This window comes from Lonchura striata, chromosome 6 (genome assembly GCF_050655825.1).
Source record: "Lonchura striata isolate lonStrDom1 chromosome 6, ASM5065582v1, whole genome shotgun sequence".
In the NCBI taxonomy this organism is placed as follows: Eukaryota; Metazoa; Chordata; class Aves; order Passeriformes; family Estrildidae; genus Lonchura; species Lonchura striata.
Window position 1 is genome coordinate 13560454 of NC_140708.1, and position 23278 is coordinate 13583731.

At 40.7% G+C, this 23278-nt stretch overlaps 1 protein-coding gene across 3 annotated transcripts in view; it reads left to right on the forward strand.

The window, feature by feature from the left end:
- Positions 1 to 7465, forward strand: part of LOC110473331 (uncharacterized) — a 346314-nt gene extending 338849 nt beyond the window's left edge. For all 3 annotated transcript variants that reach the window (XR_014956263.1, XM_085583265.1, XM_085583264.1), the window contains one exon: positions 282 to 7465. The gene's annotated coding sequence lies outside the window, so the exon portion shown is untranslated. The remainder of the gene's footprint in view (positions 1 to 281) is intronic.
- The last annotated feature ends 15813 nt before the right edge of the window (positions 7466 to 23278 follow it).

The window sequence follows — 23278 nt, forward strand, 5'->3', positions numbered from 1 at the left end:
TTAAACTTAATTATCACCAGATGTGTTTCAATATAGCCTTTCAACCCCTGAATTCCTCAATACACTCTCGCTCACACTTTTGCTATATCTCATTAATTGACTCAGTAAGTAATCCCAGACAACTATCTGTAACCAGAATGAGGGAGGTACTAAGATGTACACCCAGGCCAGGCTGTGGCTTTGCCTGGCAGCTTCAGGAGCCTGAAAGCCTGGCTTTGGAAAAGGCATGCTTATGGTCCTGAGTTACTCCAGTGCCTTAGGTATTACCTGTTCCCTCCCAGGCACAGCTCCACTGGAATGTGGAGGTGGTTTTGTTTGCATCCCCATTTATGAGTCAGAGGAAGCTGGGGACAAGAAACAAGAGCTGAATACATCAATGTTACCTTTCATGTGGGTGAAGAGAAGGCAGAGGAAGAGCTTGGCCTCACAGCCTAACTTTTGGTTCCCAGGACAGTCCCAAGGACACTTGTCTATGTGGAGTCCATGGATCATTGCTGCTCTCAGGGCTTTTGACCCAAAGAGCTCCTTGGATGTGAGGAGCAGGAAGATCCTTTGAAAAGAGAGGAACCAGACCACTGAGACATTTTTCTCTCTCAATGCAATTAAATTCTTGCCTTTTTTTTTTTTTTTTCCTATATCTTTCAGCCACTTCTTTTCTAAACTTGCACTTCTAGTAATGATGTGTCCCACTGGGGGGAAAAAAGGGAAAACTTCTACTGTTTACCTTTGCTGAATTGATTAAAGGTATGATAAAACACTTTACCCAAGGACCTCGTGCTATGATTTATTTAATATGGCTATATAAAAATAGATACTGCAACAGCAAATTCTGTGCAGAAGAGATAATTCAGAAGGCATATGCTTTGTTATTTAAAAAGATAATAATATGAAGGCAACAAATTTTCATAATTCAAACTATACTAATGGCCAGATTCTATGCTCAGTAGTGAGCTCTCTCTTCATTTTGTATGCCAAAGAAATTATTGCTAGATAGGCTTACTACAGTAAATTCAGGTCCACAGAAATAAAATGTGGACATTTCTTTCATCTCCATACCAAGAACAATGTAAAAAATGAAGTCATGAAAATTCCCTGCCTTAGAAAAACTTCAGATGATGAAGGTAACACATTTTTGACGAGTGTTGGCCCAAAAGGCCTGGGAGAACAAGGTTTAAACTGAAGAGGTGGAAGAAGGGTGGGAGGAGGGGTGTGGAATGATATTGTCAATTAAACCCTGGGTGAGGGAATGAAAAATGACATCACCTGCAGATTTCTGACACCCACGCCAACACACAGGGCTGATAAACACTGCAAATTCCAGCTTGGTGAAGTGGGACACTAAAGAGTAGATTTAAAGGGACAGTTTCTCAAACATGATCTTTTAGAGGGGGGAGAAAGAGAACAATAAAATTTCTTGGTTGTGTTGTATGTTTGATGCTCATCCAAAATTATTTTGCCTGGCTCCTGAAATATTAAAGCTGCTTGCCTTGGAGGTGATCATTCTCCCCCATCCTTTGCTTATTGCTTTCTTTCCCTCCCACAATATGAAGCTCCTTGAAAAAAAACCAAACAAACAAAACTCACCACTTTGAATGAGTTGCCTCATCTTCAAGAGACTTTTATAAATGAAAGGATTAGAGGTATACAGAGAAATTAAGGACAGGAGGGAAAGGAAGACAGGCATTTATTTTATTCTGTACGTGCCATGTCACATAAACCGTCAGGTGATCTCAAACTAGTGTTGTGCACATATTTCTCACTACAGACCAATGATTTTCCTTGAGAAGGTGAGGAAAAATCTCCCTTGGAAGCCACAGGATTTTAGAAAGCAATTACTGAGCCGACAAGCCAGGAGTTCATGGCTTGCCTTTGAGCCCTAGATAACAGAAGCATTTAGACACCTTAGAAAATCTAAGCCTCTAATATGGGGTTACCCACCTCTGGCTTTTACTGAGTGGGCACAGACAGACCTCCAGGGACAGGAGATGGGCACAGGGCAGCAGCTCCATGCTGAAACCTTGTGACTGAGGTAACTGCAGCCTTGGACACGGTGAATTGTGCTGGCAGTGCTGAGCAGCAAACACCTGGGTGGTGCCTGGACAGTCAGACTTTTCCCAGCCCTGTGGTCACTGCCAGCAAGAAGCAGCAGGGAGCAGGGAGGGCCCAATGCAATGCACAGACTCTTGAAAATCTCAGTTCTCAGTTTTAGAGAGAAGGGGAAAAACTTAATAATAATTACAGATAAAATGAAGTTTGTTCAGGAAGGGATGGCTTCCAAAACTAGAATAGGCTCCTTCTACTCCAGCAAAAGCCCTCTACAATAATAGAAATTTGACAATTCCCTGTCTCTTCAGAGCAGTGTGAGTCAAGCATGGTGTGAGCTTCTGCCCTGCAAACCTCTCCAAGGCCCTGGCTCAGGGACTCTCCTGCAGCCCCTGTGCCTCTCACAGTCCTGCCCATGCCCACCAGGTGCCCACCACTCCTGGCTGGCTTTCCCCAGGCTGGGCAGGCTCACTGCTGCCCACTGCCCCCAGCCCCCCTGTGATAAGATCGGGCACAAAATGCATTTTCAGCACCATATCCATGGTTACAGCCAAAGAAAAGCAATTTTCCCCTCAGGAGGTGAGTCCTCTGAGCTCCTTTGCACAGTAACCTCATTGAGCAGCTCCAGAAGCACAAGGTTATTGCACTTACTTAATATGCAATCCAGCACCGTGTATTTTCATACTTAATATGCAGATCTAATTGCTTGCCTGCATTTTGATTACCTTCTCTTCCTGGAATTTGCTCTTGTGTGGCTAATCCTAGTGAACTTCAAAGCATGAACTCCATGGCTTTTATTTTTTTATTTCTGCAGTTTGTGTCTGAGGCCAATGTCAAAACTCTTTGTAAGGACCGCAACTTATTTTTTTTAGTTTAGGAAAAAAAATATTCTCTTAGAAGTCAGTTGTCTTCTTTTTTTTAACATCAGGACCTTTACTATTACTGACCTGGAAGGTTACCCATTTGGTCTGGCCTTAATTAGCACTTGCACATTAAGTCTCCTGCCAGCAGCATCCTCAGTCCTGCCTACCTAATACCAGCTTCAAGAATGGCTCATATGTAATTCCTTTTAAGAGAAAGGCTATTCTTCATTTCTGAGCGTAAATGCAAACCAATTTGTCTAAGTACTTCTCTGTCTCAAACTGCTAAACCCAACCCACACAAATGCATTTCCCTGTAAGTGCCCCCACTTCCCACGCTCTCCCTCACTTTTCACATCTTTTCCCATTATCCACCTCACTGGCAATAAAATGCAATCAATTTGTTTGCCTCTTTTGATGTGGTGAGTGTCTACATTAAATGCCACCTTGTTTAAAGATTAAAAAAATAAAAAAGAAAAATAGCCACAGAACAAACTAATCTCCCTTTCCAAATATAAAATAAAAGCTGTCTTATTTTTAGGCTTTGCAGCAGCTTATGTGTCATTTTCATCATTTCTTTCTCTCTCGATGACTGAGAAGCAGTGAGAGGAGGCGAGAAAAACTTTTTTATTTTGTTCCCTCTGGAAAATACATATTCAGAGCTTTCCCTAACCTGATTTCCTTCTGTATTAAATCATCCATAGCCAAAGCTAAAATGAACCTCAATAACCTGACATATTTGTCAACTTTTTGTAAAATGTGTATCGGTGATTAGACTAATATAAGAGCACCAGCAGTGTGAATCATGGAGGCTGTAATTTTAGTGCTGTAAATCATTAGATTTGCAGCTCATGGCAGCAAACTAAGGGAAGCAGGGCTTCCAGGGATGGTTGGGAGCAGGCTGTGAAGTAGGACAATTTCGTCAGAAATGAACCATCCCTTTACCCCAAGAGCAAAGGGAAGAAGTAGTGCAGGAATCAATTTTAGGCAACCCTGGGCCCATTCATTATCTTGCATGAGTCACACAGGACCTGACTCCTGCTCAGTGAGACCAACAATGAGATGTTCCAGCAATTTCAAGGACAGCAGATCCAGCCATTAACTCTTTCAATTTCTTGGATCCCTCATGAATAAGAGGAGATTTTTTTTCCCTTTTAGATTTTTTTCAATACCCTTCAAAGGGGAGGTACTAACACCAGAGGAGCTTTGAGCTCCTGCTCTTGAGACTCAATTTCCCCAAAATGACAAGGTGTACCTTTACAGGCAGCAGCATTTCTGGCAGGTATCAGCTCGGTGAACACAGGTGGTAATTCATTCTGATGTCTGGATGTCTCTGTAAATGATGTTCTGGTAGCCAGTGTACTATGCTGGAAACATCCAGCTGGGCTGCACAATTACAAACACAACTTTCTGTGACTTAAATATTTGACTTTTAGCTTAAACTACCAGGAAAAAAAAAAAAAAGGTGAATGCTTAGTTCATACTACCACAGCTGCTTTGCATCAAAAAGCCTTTCCAGTGTGTAAATACTGTTTTTTTTTCTAAATGTGTTGACTACCCTAGGAAAAGAAAGCATGAATAGGCCCAATAAACATGCTTGAAATCCATTCTTCTGTCCTCTCAGCTGTGGTGAAGGAGGTTATTGGGGAACCTGTCAGCTGATGCACATTACAGTGATGTTATTTGTCTTTTGGGACCTTTGGCTGTTGATTAGAAGTTGCAAGAGTAACGAGGGGGGCAGAAGGGCTGGCTGTGCTGTGCCTGGGTTTGTCCCTGTGCTCCCGAGCAGCAGCTGGGCTCTGCCAGCACACACTGCTGTGAAGGGTGCTGCTGCTGTGCCTGGCCTCTCTGAGCATCTCCCCCTTCCAGTCCTAGCACCAAGCCTATTGTCTTGCCCTGGTACTTAACCTGGCTGTTTGCTGCCTAATCCACAACACCAGCTCCCCTCTTAATCCCCAAAATGCAACCTGAACTGTCTCCTGGTTCTTGCTTGAACCTTTCCCAGCTTGCCATCAGCCATACACAGCCCTGGTCCCTCTGTACTGGATATGCACCACCTTCCATCACAATCCTACCCTTAACAACAGAACTTTTCCTTTTTCCCTCAAAGGCTGCCCATGTCTCTAGTGGAGGAGCTGGAATAAATACTCACTCTTTCAGCACATAGCTATCAATTAGAGCTGGTGCTTCCTCTGAATGTTTCAAAGTCTGATAGATCTATTAATAGTAAAGAGTCAAGGCACTTCATTTCTGGGTACTCTAAAATTCAATTTCAAGTCTGACTGTCCTGGATTTCTATGGAAATTATCGTGCATAAATTTCTGCTAAGCTGTGTTTCTTTATCCTGATGTTATCAAGTTTGGTGTTTATTTGTTCAATGGATAATCTGGATTCTGCAGCAGACTGTCCTCATGACTGATGCAAGATCCAAAAGGATTGAGGAAAATGTCACTCCACCAAAATAAAATCACCAAACCCCACAAAAATCTCCTGAGATTAAAAAAAAAAGCAGGAAAGATTTAAAAGTAAGAAGTCTTGGATCTTTTGCAGAACTCCAGTACTGGACACTTAGGAGTCACAATTTTCCTTTAAGGACTGCAATTAACCATCCAGCAATTAATCTCCAGCCTTGTCAGATGAGTTTTGCTCTACCCTGGTCATCAGCCACAGCTGGTTGAGGCCCTGAAGGGCAGTACAGAAGCTACATTTAACTGGTTTTAACTCACAACAAGTGTATTAGGAGAGGAATTGGTGCCCTACAGGTCTTTTCTTCATATATTCAAGGAGGTAGTTTACTTTCATTTGCAAAAAAGAGAACATGTGGCTGGATAAATGATGATGTCTAATAACATGCCCAATTATAATAGTAACCAGTCCCTTTAGGAGTCTTCAGGTACAACATAACATTGCCTCTTAGCTGTATTTCCCTTTAATATTCACTATTTGCCTATCCTCTTACAGAAAGTCTCATCACAATTAGAAATTTCAGTTCTCGTTCATTAGCACTTGAAACAGCGTAATGTTAATGGTAATTGGACAGAGCAAACAAAAAAAATCCTGCTTTTAGAATAACTCTTTCTGTGTGCATTACTATTCTACTCCTGAGTACAGTATGGATCTTGTACATTGTATATTGTATTAAAAAAGAGAAAAAATAGATAAAACACTGTTTCTGAAAGCTAGAATAAAGATTTAACAAAATATCTTTAGAAATAAAGCATTAAAAGTGAGAAAAGCTGAGAGTGGACAAATTATTTTGTAAATTTTCGCATCCTTGTGTGGTGGAATTCACTTTCTCATCACAGACTGGATTTGTTCCTCTGTTGTGCTCTGTTCTGGCCATAACGCTACAGAAACTGATAAAGATAAATGGTGATAAAGAATCAGGAGCAAAGATAGAAAAACTATGAAAGATGAGGGTTTTCTATCCAAAATAGGAACCTGACTTTTAAAGATAACGACACCAAATACAGATCAATAAAGAAGAAAATTAGACTTGAATTAGGTCCTGCAATGAATCTGTGGGACTTTGGCCTTATTTAGCTAATTCCATCCAGCCTGAGGAAGTCAGAATAGAGAGAGGTTTGTGTGAACAAGAATCTCCGAGTCAAACCAAGGACACCAGCTGCATGTCTTGCCCTGTTTCTTAGCCACAGAACCAGTACACAGGAAAAAAATGTGCATTGGATCTCCTGGAAAAGCAAAATTCAGATGAACCACAGGGACTGTGGGACCAGAACCAGCTGGAAGGGATGCTGAAGTGTGCAATGATCTCCCCAAGGACAAGATCTTTGCAAGCCAACAAACCCAACTGCTTGTTCAAAGACTGTGGAAGAGTCCTTTGCTATAACTGTGAAAATCCAATTTGCTCTGCTTTATTGTATAAACTCTTTTTTTCTTCTTTCAGATGTTAAACAGGAACTATACACCCCTGAAATAAATTAGTATATTTGATTCATCCTGAAACTTCTCTACATTCAGGTCCCCCTTATAAATAATAGCTCGTTCCTCTGATCAAACAGTAAAATTTGGAGCACATCCAGAACTATGGAACAAAATCCACACCACTTGAGCAGTAAATCATGCCTTGGGAAGTCTCCTATCAATGCTAAGAAACCACTCAGAAGCATAGCTGTCTAAACAAACAGGCTAAATGGAATTTATTATTTTTTAGTATAGTTTAATGATCTTGTATTTAGACATTTTTCAAGTAAAATATCTCTCTCTACAGTAATTAAATAAGAATAATTCCAAGTGTATATGAAGAACAGTGCAAAGTTCTGGGTCCAGAATTATTTGATTTGTGATTAATATGAAAAATATCATACCTTTACTGTAGAGAGTTTCAAAGAAGAGCATATCTATAGGTGTCATATATATCTAAAAGAAAAGTAAAAAGATGGAAGATTAGGGTAGAATTATAAACTTGCTCAAAGATAGAATTTTGAAATTGGATCATTTTAAAGCTTTTCTCTTTTTAAAGACAAAAAATCTATTATATTAATACTCTCCAGCTGAGGTACTTGTTTAAATATGTTACCTATATCACAATTTTCACAAAAGGCACGATTCTCCTGAAAAGACACTTCTATATATTTTATGTATTTTCCATCCTGGACTTCTATTTCTGTCATGCAGTCCACATTCTCTTAATATGGAAGAACGGAAGGAAAAAAAAACATTTCTTAGAACTATTTTCTCTGTTACAGTTTCAAATCAAATTAGTTTGGAGTCAGACAGGTCTTTCTACAACAGGGTTCAAAATAAGATATTAGTCACAAAATACCTCAGAGGATTGCTATATTTTTAATATCTACAGAAGCATCTCCAGGGTAGGAGCTCTTCATTCTTTCTGTCTCAGTTTCTTGACCTCTTGATTGGGAGAGTAATTTCTATCCATCAGGATGTTTTTAATGAGAAATATTAAAAACATCATTATTGTGAGAAAAATTGGGGTTTTTCAAAATACACATAGTTATATTGCATTTTAAACTGTCTTTATAAAGATTCTGTTCTTCTAATTCATTAGACATCTCTATTCACAAGACCTAAAAAATTATAATTACCCCTGACATATAATTTGAGTTGAAAATTGAAGATATAAGCTTTAAATTAAGACTACAGTACAGGAAAGCTTCAGTAGTAAACAGAGAGTTTATAAAAAAAAAAGTCTTTGCAATAAAAGTTGTAGAAAAAGCAAAACATTTCAGGAGAATTTTCAATAGTATTTTTTCACAACATTTTCTGTAAAGAACCTTCACCAAATTTTATCTCCAATGACCAATAGCATTAATCACTATTGAGTCTTTATATCAATTATATCCAAATTTCCCAGATTGCCTAAAAACATCAGTCATTAAACTCGATGTCAGGTAATCTGATTACACCTACAGAAACAGGGTTTTCTATTTATTTCTTCTGCCTTTTTAATCTCCATTTTTATCCCTCTTAACCAGCAGTTTGGGTCCAGAAAGGGTAAGGACACTCTCTAAAAACTCTACAAGTAATTTCTCAGCTCTAAACAGGAAAATATACTCACAGTACACATCGCTGCATTTTTTTTGCCCTGTATGGGGAGTTTGGGCCCCATTTGCAATACTTTGACTCCAAAACCCTCCTACCTTTTCCTCCTGGTAGGCATTAACAAATAGACTTTTATGCCATTGTTCCAAGGTGACTGAAGTGTGCAGTTCATTGACCTGTTAGTTAGTTGTTACTTTTTGAGGGCAAATTGCACACTAAGCTTCCTGGCTTTCCATGAGGGTGAGACTGCTTTTTTTTTTTTTTTTTTTTTGTTAACCAGCCAGAATATTATTTCTATTTTTAATGACCTTATAATGGGGTCAGCATACTCTGTTTGACATGCTGAAGAGCAATGGCAAAATTACTCCACTGCTTCCCAGCATGTCTGATGCCAGAGCAGTTAAATTAATATTTTTTGGAAATATTAAATACACCCATGGGTACAGCTGTACACATTCATACAGGTTATTAACATAAATAAAAAAGAAATTATTGAAACAGTTGAGCTGACTTATGATTGAATTATCTGCTGGCAAGTCCCACCATATATCAAATAACTTGTTTTTATTCCTTAGCAAAAGTGATGCTTGACAGAAGAGCAGTGGATAAAATATTAGAAGAGAAGTAACCAAAAATTCTCTGGCTTTACAAGAAGGAAAAATTGGTGCTGTTTTACAAAAATAGATTAAAAAATATATATAGCCTTGGAGAAAAAAACTCCAAATCACTATGATCTTGATATATGCCAGTTAAAATTCATCTGATTCCCCCCACTTTCCCTCATAAATCAAAACTGAATACACAGATCCCAGGGATGAGGAGCAGGTGGTAAAACAGCATAAAAATCTCTTTTCCATACTTCCAGAGAGAAGTAATTTCATGTTGAAAGGAATGGGTCATTTTTACTGCTGGTTTAGCCACATGGCTCCCAGGTACCAATTTTGTGAAGTATTATCCATTTTTACTGTGGGTCATTTGTTTCCTCTGCAGATCTCCTTGAGCCTGACGGATTTTTCCAGTTGTGCTTTTGAGCACATGATGATGATTGGGCAAGTTATCTTTCCTTTAATCTGCACAAGGCATGGCAGAGAATGCAGGAATTGTATCCTCTGTGACATAAAATGCTTCCCCAGTCCCAGCACCTGAAAGAGACACTGATGCCCTGTAAATTGCCCATGTCCCACATTCCCCTAGGCCAGCTCTAACTGCTAAAACCAAACCCACCAGGCACAGGTAGCTCAGAAATAGATGTAAACAGCTGGAGATTTGCTGTAGAAAAGCTGATTCACGTGAAAATAAGAGCCTTGTGCTTGAACAGAAAACCTCTTTCCTTTATTAACCTCCATACTTCTGCCCCAATTACATAAAACAGTCCAATTTTCTTGTTTTTATAGTATCTGCTCTAAATCTTGAGGCACGTGTCCAAGTCAAAACTTAATGATATTAAGGCTAGCAAGTCAAATATCCCTGAGAGCCAAGGGGTGACTTGGGTGTCACTGAGTCACGGGTGTCACTGAGACCCTGGATTCGGCAGCGACCTCATGCCACTGCCACAGACAGCCCCTGGAGACAGTCCAAAACAGAGATCTCGGCTGCATTGAGACTTCCAGGTTTTCTGCATTTGTTTATGAGAGCATGGGATGGCTGCTGAGACATCCACTGAGCTCTTTTCAAGGCAGGCTGTGCAACCCTGGGACCAAGGGCAGGTCCGAGAGGGAAATTCTTCTCGCTCATGGAAGGTAAGGTTCAACCCCCAGGTATGGGAAGGGAAAAACATCACGACAAAACACCCCAAGAGAGAGCAAAGCAAAGCAGTGCAAGGCTGAGCAAGCATTCTGATTCCATGATCAGTGTATTCAATCACACAGCACTGGAGAATTAAATAGTATTCAGGAGGCTGAGTGCACTGAATAGAAATTCATATCAAGTTCATTCTACGGTATCAGACATGGTTTGTCACCACACAAGGAAATGTATTTGAGCTGCATGAAGGCTGATGCCTTATGTTTTTTAATAAAGTTGAGGACAGATTACAAACCTTTGCCTTCAGCCCCAGCAGTGGATGGAAGCTATTTCCTTTGACGTACTGAATAACTTGCTTTTTTGAAGTTGCAATAAGATAATGTAAAAAGCTTTGAATACCACATAATGTGAAGTGGTAAGGTGTTAAACTACAGCATCTGAAAGAAAATACTGTTGGGTATAAAAGAGATAGGACACTAGAGCAAAATAGACCAGCAGAATTAAATCCAAAATGACCATGTGGTACCAGTCTAAAGGGAAGAGTAGACTGATGTTTTCTCCTTTAATTATGGTTTCTTGGAAAGTTCTAACATTTTAATACAGCGCTCCTGGTCCCTATCTATGTGCTAGGAAAAAATCCAAGCCAAACCAAAACAAACAAACAAAAAAAACTCCAAAAAAAAAAAACAACAAAGCAAACCCTTCCAGCAAACCTGCTCTGGAGCACCCTCCCTCTAAACATTAGACATGGAAGACAAGTAAGGATAGGCATCAGGAACCCAGCCACTGACCCAGTGAAGCGAGTGAAAGTTCTTTGTCCCCAGGAATTTCAGAAGTTCACATCGATATTGGGATAAAAGCAGGAAGTTGTAGGTGCCACAGGAATTATATGACACAGTTGCTGACAAAAGTCTACTAATCCCTTGAGGCACCAAGTATTTTGAGACCTTTGGTATGGGTTATATCCAATCTGTCTAAAACTCTGTGCTTAGAGGCACAGCTCCCTTAAGGGGCATCTGTTTCATTTTGGGGTTTTCCTTTTTTCCTATTGCACACACTTTAATTTAATTTCTTAATTTCAGCCAGTGTTGATGCTCTCTAAAGAGAGCTTTTGAATATTGCAAAGCAAGACTTTGCAGAAGCAGCCTTCAGAAAGCTGTTTAAAGGTCTTTATCTGTCTCAGTAGAGCTGGCATCCTTCCACCACAAAGCTTTCCAAACACAAACGTGTGCATTTCAATGGTGTCTCAGAAGAGGCATGTCAGCCTCCAGGGCTGGTTCCTCGCAGCCCTGACGAGGCTGTACAGCAGATGTAGGGAGCTAAATCAAGCCACTTGATTCCTGTGCAGTGTCATGGCTGTAAAATCCTCCACGAGGAACAATGTGGAAAGCAGTTGTGTTTGTTCATTCATCATGCATGCCATGACAAATGACAGTTTTATGGTTAAGTGCACTTGGATGGAAGGTTAAGGTTCATCTCTCTCCTCTGCCCTAGACTTCATATATCACCTCGGGTAAAACTAGGAGTCAAATAATACCTTAAACAGCAGATTTACTTTCCCCTGCCTTGTATTTTCAAGTGTGCACTAGCAGTTCTTCCCAAGCTTGTCTCTTTAGATTAGGCACGTACGCCTGGAGGTTTGCTTGGAGCAAGGGGAAGCCTCAAGTCAGGCAGGGACCCTGGCAGCTGCAGTGAAAGCAAAACCAGCAGCACAAAAGGCAGGCAGTACCTGGGCCGAGGTCAGCTCCAGTGTTGGGATGTCCCTTTCTGGTGCTGAGCACTTCCCTGGGTCAGATCTCACCTGCAGAGAGCTCCTGCAAGAAACCAGGCCCTTATCTTATCTCAGAGTTGTATCAGAACTAAGATTTAATTAAGGCACTGACAGTTCCTAGGGCATTAGACATATAACAGACAGGTTTTATATTCTTGTTTAAAAGTGTGAGTTTCAAAATACTCATAAATCTGTGAGAAGTAAGTGTACATATTCTGTGCATGCAATGAGGAATGCAATGGCCAATGAGTTTGTTAAGGCCAAATAAACTGAAACAGAAAAATCATTAAACCAAAACGCTTTTATCATTCTTGTAAACCCACAGGTAAGATTCTTTTATGAAACCTCTGAACCTTTATAAAATGTAATATAAATTTTTATGAAAACAAGAAGGCAGTGAAAAGATGGGGTTTTTTGCCAGCTGACCATTTAGTACTTTGTGTCTCCGCTCCATTATATTTGCATGTTATGAACAAATGTATTTCTTAGGTGCAGAGATTGGTTCATCACTTCCTTATTCTGTCATGTTTATATAGCTCAAAAAACTGAAGAACTGTGTGTGTTAAGTACATGAAGATTTCTAGGAAGAGTGACATTTCATGGAGCTGCTCATTCTTCTGTGGATAAAATAAATTCTGGATTTATTTTTTCCAGCATGGTGAAGACAAGGTGGATGCTGGATAATGATTACGCAGAGGCTGTATATGTAGTATGGGCATGATGGAAGCTGTAGAATGCAGAGATACTGCAAATGATTTTTAGGTTGTGAAAAAAGAGTTCTGTGGAGTTTGGTACATTTTGCCCTGTGTACTAAAAAAAAAAAAGGATTTATTTAATAGGCTGGAGGGTATTCTTTAAATGTACCTTGAAAGTACTATCTACTTAAATAGACTGAAATTATGCTCTCTCCTTTGCAGCTGCCAGCCCAGAGATGTTTTAGAGGCCTTGTGTGTTCTGCACACACAGATGTCAGGCAGATTTTGCTGCTTTACTTCCAACAACTGACCAAAAGCCACATTTCTCCACCAGTAATAGCAGCTACAGTTTGGCACATTGATTAGGAATCAGAGACAAAAACCACATTCCAGGAGAGCACAGCACTGTCTTCAACTAACAGTACGTAACACAAGAATAATAGAAGGTGTGTTAAATTGAGGTATAATTCAGGCAAAAGAAAAATGTATTGCCTAGAAAAGATTCTAAGAAAAATCTGGTGATTGATTACCTGTGGCACAAACAGCTTAGAGAAGGAGAGAGTCCTGAGTCAGGATTTCCAATGTTTATCTCTCTGCTGAATTCCCTTAGCAGTGTAATAGAACATTCCTAGGTGCCTCATACCTCTCCTCAGCATGTGTTCCATTTCTCCTTCTTTTTTGTTGTTTGTGATGACTTGCAGTTTTTTCCCTCCTCTAATTTTTTCTTTCTTCTTTATATGTTTTTATCTTCTCTCATGCTTTCATTCATTCCTCTTTCTCCATCTCGTCTCTTGTACATTTATTCTCTTGTTGGCAGTTCTTTCACTCGCATTCTGAGCATATTTATTTTTCCAGGTATTTTCCTCTCCCCTGTTTTTTTTTTTTTCCCAGAGTTGCTGGAGATGCAGACAGTGCTGCAAACCTCTGGGCTGAGCTGCTCCTTGCTAGGAACAGGGTGAAAAAAAGAGAGCAGGAGCAGCTGCCTGGATTGTGAGCCTCTGACCTGCTCCTGGTTCTGCAGAAGAGTGCCTGGGGTGAGGAGGGGGAAGGATGTGAGAAGCTCACACTGAAACCCTGACCAGATCCCAAAGCTTTTCACAGACATAAACTCTGAACTATCCAGGAGTGGTCTCCTGGTAAAAGGAGGCAGTGGTTGCCAGGTTTGGGAATTTGGAGCCCTTGGAACATTTTTTCAGACATGCTGCTCTTCAGGCTAATTATTTCACAATTTTCATCCAGAGACGAAGGTCATTTGATGCACTGAGCTATCATCAAGGGGCCTGGGGGCTTTGGAGTGACAATTGTCCATTATGAACATCAGCTGTGCTTCTTCCCAATTATGCTAAGGGATGTTAAGCCCTAAGAGAGACCTGAAGAACAAAACTTGGCAGATTGTAGGGGATTGTACCATTGAGAGGCTCTGACAGGCATCAGTTGGATCAGCCATCAGGCAGGATTAATCAGCCAAAGCTCAGCCCCTAGAAAACTCCTGCAAACAGAAATTGCCAACCAACTTCTCCTTCAGCCCATCCCTGAGGCTTTAAGAGTTATCCTGTTTTAATAAAAATGCAAAGCTATTAATAGAAGTCTCCACGTGGAAATTATTTGTGCTGATTCCATTTCCTAATCCTATAGCTTTAAAGAGCCTTGAGAAAAGCAGGTATATCTTGATCAAAATCTTGCATTTTTCAGAACAGAAAAGATGCAAAATGTAGTAAGACATTTGTGCATTCAGGCTAATAATAGATATGAAAAATTATTAGTGTTCATTGACCTTCAAGGCTTTTGGAAAAGCCATTCCTGTGGCCAGAGAGAAGCAGTGAGAATGTGGCTGTGTATTTACACAGGTTCTGGTGTTAAAAAACACCAGTGTGCTCAAGCTGGCCCTCAGACCAGAAGATCCCTGTATCACCATCCTCTGGCTGCTGACAGATTTGTGGTGAAAGGCTGTTACAGCAATGGGTGAAGAAAAATATTCGGTACGTGGTTTACTGATCTGCAGTGAAATGGTTAATTTTTGTGAGTTTCACTGCACATTCATTACGAGGCAATTTGACTGGAAATTTAATAGGATTATTTTTGACTGTTGAGGTTAATGGCATTACCTGTTTGGCTTTTATAAAATCTCCATAATTTACCAATATTTATCTAAGTCACCATAAAAGTATAGAAATGGATAGTAAAATTACAGACAGCTGGGTACAGGAGGAAATGAGACAAATTAAACCAAACCCATGCTCTTAGGAAAACACAAATGCCAAATTAAGTATGTTAGGCTAACAGTTTAAATAATCCAATTTAACACTAATAAAGCTACTTTAGACCCAGGTTCTGCTTGATTTTCAATATGAGTGTGCAGAGGAAAATATCAGCAGAGAGGCAGAGAGCTGGGCCTAACAGGGATACCAAGGGAATGGGCATTTTGGACACCTGTAACTTTCCATATTCATTCACATATTCTTAATAATTTTTCACTAAAGTAGAGAGGCACAGGTTTTGGAGAATTGCCAAGAGACAGCATTTATAATGGAGAAGTGTAAAGAAGAACAAATTATTTTGGTGTTTTTTCAGGCTTTGTTTGATTATTGTAATATTTCTAATTGGTTTCTGGTTTACACAGAGAGTTAGAGACTAATTCAGATGTTTGCACCCCTGTCTCATGGCTGCAGCTCTGCTGAACAGTGATGATTCAGAAAATTCTTTTTCATGACAAAGTCATTATTTAGATAGCAGATCCCAGCTAAAGTTTTTGCCTTTTATTTGTCCCTTCATTTTCTTTGGATGTGGGCAAGCCAATTTAATTGAACAGAATACTTACAGGTTTTACATTCACCATTTGGTGAATTTTATTCAATGGCTGTTCAGACAATGTGCAATGCAGACAAATCTTCCATTCACACAATTGAAAGAAAGAACTGAAAGTAAAGGATATTTCTTTTCAAGGTTTGAAAGCTTTGTTTCACAGTACAGTACACATGAACAGTATGTGGCTAGGAAACAAAAGTCAAAATATGAGACTGGAAAAGGAATATAAAAGAGAATTGTTTCATGGCATACATCAAAAGATGTCAACAGCTATTCTAAAAAGAAAAATAACTGAATATGACTATCACCCACAAAGGATCATGATGCTGTAACTTCCACATAAAATACAGTTCCCAAAAATCCTTTACTCTTTTTGTCTCATGTAAATGTTTTATGCCTTTTTCCGTATTTTCATGTAGCTAAGACAGCCTTAATCTCTTTCTGTTTACATCTCAAATGGGTACCTGAGATTTTATAAATGTAAAGGATCTATTTGGAGCTAGAAGAATGCTCTCACAGGAAGGCCTGCAGGAAAAGGAAGCTGATAGGAAAGGTGCTTCACAGAGGCCCACAGTGATTGTCAATGTGTGAAACCATTCCAGTATTCTCCTTTGTACATGTAATTTCACAGACATCAGTAGAGCAGTAGAGCAGGTCACTCGAGTTCTGTCCATGAAGAAGTTTTTACTGTAAGCATCTTTGATTCAGAGCCTCGAGTCCAGGCCTCCTGATCACTTTTGGCAGATTTACAACTGAGACAAGACTCGGACCCCAAACAAACACATGTATTTATATTGCTGAATAAATGTTCACAAAAATACGTTCAGTTCTAAAGCTCTGACACTTGAAGAGTTCCTAGGGTGCAATAGCACAAGGAAAAGAGCAGTGATACTTAATTGTGGGGACATTTGTTATTGCCTATCACAAGATTGTACATCCAGGGCTCATTCTATGGCTGAACAAAGATGAACTTTCCCTTACTTGGGCTAAATTGAAAAAAAATATTTAAAAATCAGGCTAACTTTAAGATTAAGGAAAGAAATTTATTCCTTTTAACTGTATTTTTTTTTTTTTTTAAGAATTGCTTTATCAAGGGATTTTATACTCTTCATGATTTTGAAAAAGGAATAGCAATACAGTCCTGTGCCTAGACTTGTGCCTGGGCAAATATTACCTATATGCTGGCAAGTGCTCCAGAGCTGGGTCTGTGGGACTTTCCTGGCTAGTGCCAAGCTGGGAGAGCATCTTCTGTTCCGCTCCTCCTGCTGGAATTTGAGCAGTGAGAAGAGAGAAGGGTAAGACAGGAAAGTTCATGTCTGGAGGGGAGACACTCATTAAGTTCAAATGAGTCCTGGGAGATACAGAAAGTGTTCCTTGACCAGACAGAGGGATAATGTACCCCTGCAAATCCCTGTGTTTTGGTTTCCAGCAGCGAGCAGGACACACAAACTGGGCCCCTTTCTGTGAAGTTAAACTGAAAGGTGTGCTCTGCTTGCTCCCCACAGGATCAGCCTAAAAGCTGCCCAAAGCAAAATCTCCTACAATGTGCACAGGGTGGATTTCAACCTGCCTGCCTGCCTGCTCCTGCCATCTTCAGAGCTGCCCCTTTGGGCTGCACTCCTTTGCTAACATCAGCAGAGTCCCAGAGACCAGCACTTCCCGGGATACAGGAATGGGAGGATGCTCAAGGTCAGCAGCCTGGGACTTTGCTGACTAAGAAACCTGGAAGGGTAATGTCTGGTGAAGCATCAAAATAACAACACAAAGGCTTGATGCCTCTTCAGCCAGTGGAAAAGAATAAGATGTAGTAGAGGAACTGGAGTGAAATAAAAGGACTGGTGACCTGGCACAACGGTGAAGAGGAAGGCTGAAACAAAAAAGAACTCAGACATTGTAGCTTGGAACTGTGCTTATGTGTTACATCACAGTGTTTTATTAAACGTTTCCTCTTATGCCAAAGCAAAATATCATCTCTCTCCAAAAGCTCTTGCCCTATAATGAGATCTGTTTAAAGTATTTTTGAAATAATGCTGAAAATGCTTGAGGTTTCTGTGTGACCAAATTAAAGTGTAGGGATTAGACTCACGGTCTATTAGAATTCTGGTTAGCATGCACATTTTATCACAAGTTTTAATAAAATGGGTCTGTATCATTATCTAATGACTTGCTTTTTCAATCATGATAGGTTCCGGGTTTGAAATGTGCTCCTAAGTGTTAAACAGAAAATAAATATTCCAGTTCTTACCTGCTGCCCACCCTTCCCATTTTGGTTGGAAGCAGTAAATAGTCTCATGGATGTATCTGATTTGATTTGCATTGCTGAGAAAGTAAATCCTAGGAGAGAGAAAGCTAAGCAAAAAAGATGTGCTACTTTCTTTTCTTTCAGTCAATGTTATTCCATGTTGGATGAGATTATACTGTGCCATATCTTCAATTTAACTGCCTTCCTCAGTTTCTCTGCTGCCATATTTTTTCATCCAGGTTCCTAAAAGTGGTTAAAAGTCTGCTATGTCATGCCTGAATATTACTTGACTGAGCAACAGGATAATGGGATACTTCCCCCATGTCTTGGAATAAAGAGGAAACCAATTAGCTTAGAAGACACCAAGCATCAGCTGAGAAAAAATGGAGCAAGTTGGATAGCACTCAAGCAGGGATGCACAGGAGGAAGATGTGCAGCACCAAACACATCAGGAGGACAGCAGGGTTTGAGAGATTTAGCTCAAGCAGCTGACAAGTGAAAGGTCTCAGGACACTGGATGGAGATCAGCTGAGACAAGAGTGCTCAGCATCCAGCAATGAGTGCCAGATGCTGGAGAGCTGCTTTGGTCCCTGGTGACTCCAGGAGAGCCCTAACTCTGCCATGGCCTCCTGACAAGGCAGAGCTCAGCCTGCCTGATCCCAGACTGCAGAGCTACACTGCTGCTGGGCAACAGAGAGGAGCAGCAGCATTTGGGACACATCAGGATCCAAGGAGTAACACCCCCATGGTTCACTGTCTGATGACAGCTCCATCCATCACATCCCATCCGTCTGTTATTGCCTAGAGGTCTTGATTCAATAAAAGCAGTAAAGAAGAAAGCCATGGTTCCTTAGTCGTTGTATTACTGCTGGTAGGAAAGGATTTCTTTACATTATTAGGGTATTTTCTGAAAAGTTCCAAAAAAATCAAGAGCTCTACATACAGGAGCAACTGAACTCACATATTGTTCCCAAGGCCAATATTTAGAGACTCCCATTTAGGCAGATTTCTAGCAAGGACTGGATAAGAATTTGCATAGCCAGATTTCAAACCTTTTTTAAAGTACTTAGATGCCAGCTATTAGGGGCTGGTTTCCACTCCCTCCCCTCTTCCCACAGAAATACAGCTTTGCACCTCCCAGTCCCAGCTCCTGTGCCCGAGACCTCGCACTCTGCTCAGCTGCCTGCCTGGTGCAAGTTTGGGAATAGAGGCACTGCTTTGCTGAAGAGCAGGGGAGGAAAGCTCTCCTCCCAGGAGGATTCATGATGGGAAAGCCTCACTGCAGGACATATTAATATAGCTGTACCCCAGTCAATACCCAGGCTCAGTTACTGTTACGTTGCAATAGTGTAATATGTAAAAAGAAATAACATAGAAAATATTATACAAGCAAAATAAAGAAAAAGAAAAACTTACCAAAAATATAGAGGCATATTTATGCGACTTATCATCCCAAAACTGTGCCCACCAGAACCCTAGAAAAATCAAGAAAAATAATATCATTTGTGTTTGTTTACCAAACAGTTTAGATTTATCCAGTTACAGGCATTTTTTTCCTTTCTCATAAAGAGCACATTAAGGGAGGAGCACACTCACAGTGTGCTGTTGCAACATTCACACTAATAGGGCAAAGGAAGCTACAGTAAATTGATTAGGGAATTCACCATTCAGTGCTTCCCTCAAGTGTTGAATCCATCTTTTACTGATTAATAATGAAGCATTAATGAAAATGTTTCTGTGTCTCCATACTCCCACCAATTAAATGTGGTGCAGAAAAAAAGCATACAGCCTTTGGAAATTTTTATTTGTCTCACTTGCCAGACAAGCAGTCGAGTAATTCTTTACTGGGAATATTGGTAAAACAAGATCTGCATTTAGGGGTTTCAGACTGGTAAAGATGGATTCTTAAGCTGACATTTAAGAATCACTGACTCTCAAATACCACATTAGCAATCAAGAAATCAACAATGTTTAGAAGAAATATAATTAGCTCAGCAAGCTCGGCTTGAAACCAACACTGTTGCTATCAGCTGCACCAAGTGCCAGGAGAAAAGAAACAGGGAATTTGTTTTCCATTGAAATATGTTATATTTTACTTTATTAAGGTTGTGAGAGCTTGAGACATTAATATTTCTGAGAAAGTACTGAAGCCAGCTTAGATCACGGTGGATTTTTCTCCATTAACTGAGCAAATTCTGGGAAAGCAATCTGTCTTTCTCTTGCTTGGTCTGTACTAAATGCATTGCCATGACACTGGGTGAGACAGCCAGGCAGGATGTACGTGAGGTTATTAATGTGTTTTCATTTCATTTATGTACAGAAGTTACTGAGATTGTGTTTAAGACATAATTGCATTAGGCTTTATCTAAATTGACCTTCTCATTCTAGACTTAAGTGGGGAGGATGTCAAGCAAACAGGCCACCAAAGTCAGTACTTCTGGCTACAGATGGCAGAGCTTGCATGTAGGGAGAGAGGAGTAGCTGGGATCAAAGTAGTAATTATTTACTCCAAACCAGCCAGCATTGGTAGGGCTTTAATGTGGCCACTGCTTTGAAACTTTGAGTGCATGGTGGCCTCAGATCACTGCAGGATTGAAAGCTGCCACCCTTCCTGCATTTCGTAGCAAAGAAGGTCTGAATTAAATCCTAAATGTGTTTTGGAATTGAACTGGACACACAGAGCTGATTGCTCCAGTAGATAATATAGGATGACCATTAGCTCCTACTGTACCTCTTCTCCAAGCAAAAAGCAGCTTTAAGTTCCTTGCTGTCTATCACTTTAGCACTTCTCACAAGTATCTTTAGTGCATTTGGAATTGGAGAGAGAGCTGAAGCATGAAATCACCCTTCCTTAACTTACTGCCAACACCACACTTTCCTCAGTAGGGAATAAGAAGGAAGTAACACCCTTCATGCCCTTGGACCTCCCCAGCACTAAAGGCTCTGTCCCTGCAAAAAGCACGGGTGCATTCCCCAGGGGAAACAGGTCACCCATCACTTGCTGACAAAGCCCCACTTCAGCCAACAGGTACCGAGAGAGTGAGAAGTCTGCTGATAAAAATTTCATGGGGCCAGAGACTGACAAAGAGTTTTCTAAAATAGGCAAGAAATACAAAAAGCACTGGGTTGGAGAAAAGTGACAGATACAGGAAATGTGCATTTTTAGGAGGAGGGTGGGGACTGAAGTTGCAGTGGGTGCTGTCGTGCTCTTAGACTGAGAGCCAGTGTTCCTAGGTGCCCTGGTAAATAGCAATGCATTAGTTTTAAAACTCTGCTCTGAAATGTCACCTTCATCTCCATTGATCTCTATTACCAAACAGGTCCTTCACTGTCACTTGTGACAAAAGGCATTAGTCAATGAAAAGCTCTAAATAACTTGAGGAAGACAAGAAAGCTCTTGTCTCTTAGCCACACAAAATAACATTAGAAAAAAAGGCTAAGAAAGTAGGGCACTGAAAAAAAGCATCTTGTACTGAAACTAAAAATTGAAATATTCTATTCTAATCCTGTCACATTTATCAAAAATATTTGGTGGTAGGGTTATTTTTTTCTCCTCTAGAAAGGATGTTTCTGTCAATGAGGGAATAGCCTAGTGAAATGTTATTAATAATTAATCCCCACACTACACCAAATGCTACACCAACCAGGACAGCTGGTACCACAATCTACTATAAGACTGAAAGTTATCCAAGATGTTCCAAGGCTGAAGCTGCATTTGAACCACTGAACCATCTCCACTGGACCACTGAGAAAGAACTGCTGGCTGGTAGATGTCAACAGTCCAAGCTACTTCAGCATCTCTTCACACTTTGTGTCCTCTGTCCCCTCTCACTGAAACACAAGTACCACACTCCCTGGCATCTCTGCTGCTGCAGGACAAGGTATTCCCCCAGCAGGTACCCAGCAGGGTGTGCTGATCCTCTGTGTGCCTGTGAGCACACCCCTGATCTTAGGATAAGCAGCTCTCTGCCTTTGCCTCAAGCTGCATGTGCTTCCCCACTTCAAACACAGGCATTCATAGAACAGACAAAAATTGTATTTTGGGTGAGACCAGGTCAAAGGCTTGCTCACAAATCACACCCTGGAGCTCTGAGCTTGGGAAATGCATCAGAGCTGTTTAGGCACATCTGCTTACAGTGGGACAGAGGGCACTGATTGATCCACATTGCAAAGTTAGTGCTCTGTTTTCCTGATAAGTCTGCTGCAGCATTAGTTCTCTGAGCAGCACACTTGTTGCTCAGGATAGGCAGTTTTGTGCTTGGTGTTCAGTCCAACAAACAGGGAGCAGAACCAGGGTGAGTCAGGTGTGATGTCCAAGCACTTCTGTCCCTCTGCCTGCAGTCAGCCACCCAGGCTGTGCCCCTCCAGCCACGTCAGCTGTGGGCTCTCTGCCACTGTGCAGACCATGCCACCATTTTGGGGGCATATAAAACTCGGCTGGGAGCAGTGGTCCATGAGGACAGGTAGGTGGGTTTAGGCAATGATTTGGAAAGCTGGTTGCAGCAATTCCTGTGATCCATATGGACAGGCACAGCTACACTGAAAAAAACAAACAAATAAACAAACAAACAAACAAAAAACCAACCAAACAAAAAAAATGGATGCTCAATCAGTTTTGGAGGCATTTCTGTCATTGCTTTGGGTCTGTGGGATGAACTGAGAGCAGTGGCCCTGCCGTAACCACCAACATCCCCATGAACTGCCATCACATCCATCTGCCAGAGCCCGGCGCCTCAGAAGCTGTCACCAGAGAGGAGTTTCTAGGGAAATGATGTTTCTCTGCTCTTCCCTTAAATCTTAAACTGAAGGCACACGAAGGTGGCTGTAAATCCCCTGGTGCTGCCCAGGCAGAGGGACATCTCCACAGAGCTGAGGCACAGCTCAGAGCAATCCTTCCTGTGCCCCAGCCCCGAGACTGATCTGCTCTGCTGACACATCCTTCATAGCAAAAAGAACTGCAAGAAGAAGATGTTATGTGCATGTGCTGGCTCCATATCACCTGGTGGGATGCAGAGGGAAGGTCTGGGCTCCCTGAGGTCTCCCCAGAGTCACCACTCTGCCCTACAGCTTTTCTTAGATCACTCCTGTGCCCCAATACTCTGCAGCGTAAGTGTTGAACTACAGCTTTTGTTCCTTGTTTTCCATAAATATTGCAGTAATTAGCTGAATTTAATTACAGTTATCATGGAATAACAAGCATTAATCAGATTCTAGTAGCAGCTGTATTTTGCTCTTTTGAAAGCAAGAAACTATTTTAAAACTATTTCATTAAAAGCATGAAATTATTTTTAAATCAAAACAAAAAGCATTCTATATATAGAGTGGCATTATTCCAGTGCACACAAACACCTCAAAATAAAAATGGTATCTTAATGGGATGAAGAATGTCTTAGAGGAAGAAAATCTAAAGAAGGATTTAGCTGGACAGCACACTTGACCTAAAAGGGACACAGTGAGAACAAAATAAAATACAACAGTTTTCTCATCTCTTCTATTTAAGCTGCTGACATGTACTTTTTGTAGAGATGCCCATCTAATTACAGCATCATAAAGTTCTTCAAATGTGCATAAATTGCTCTAATCCACACATCAGCTC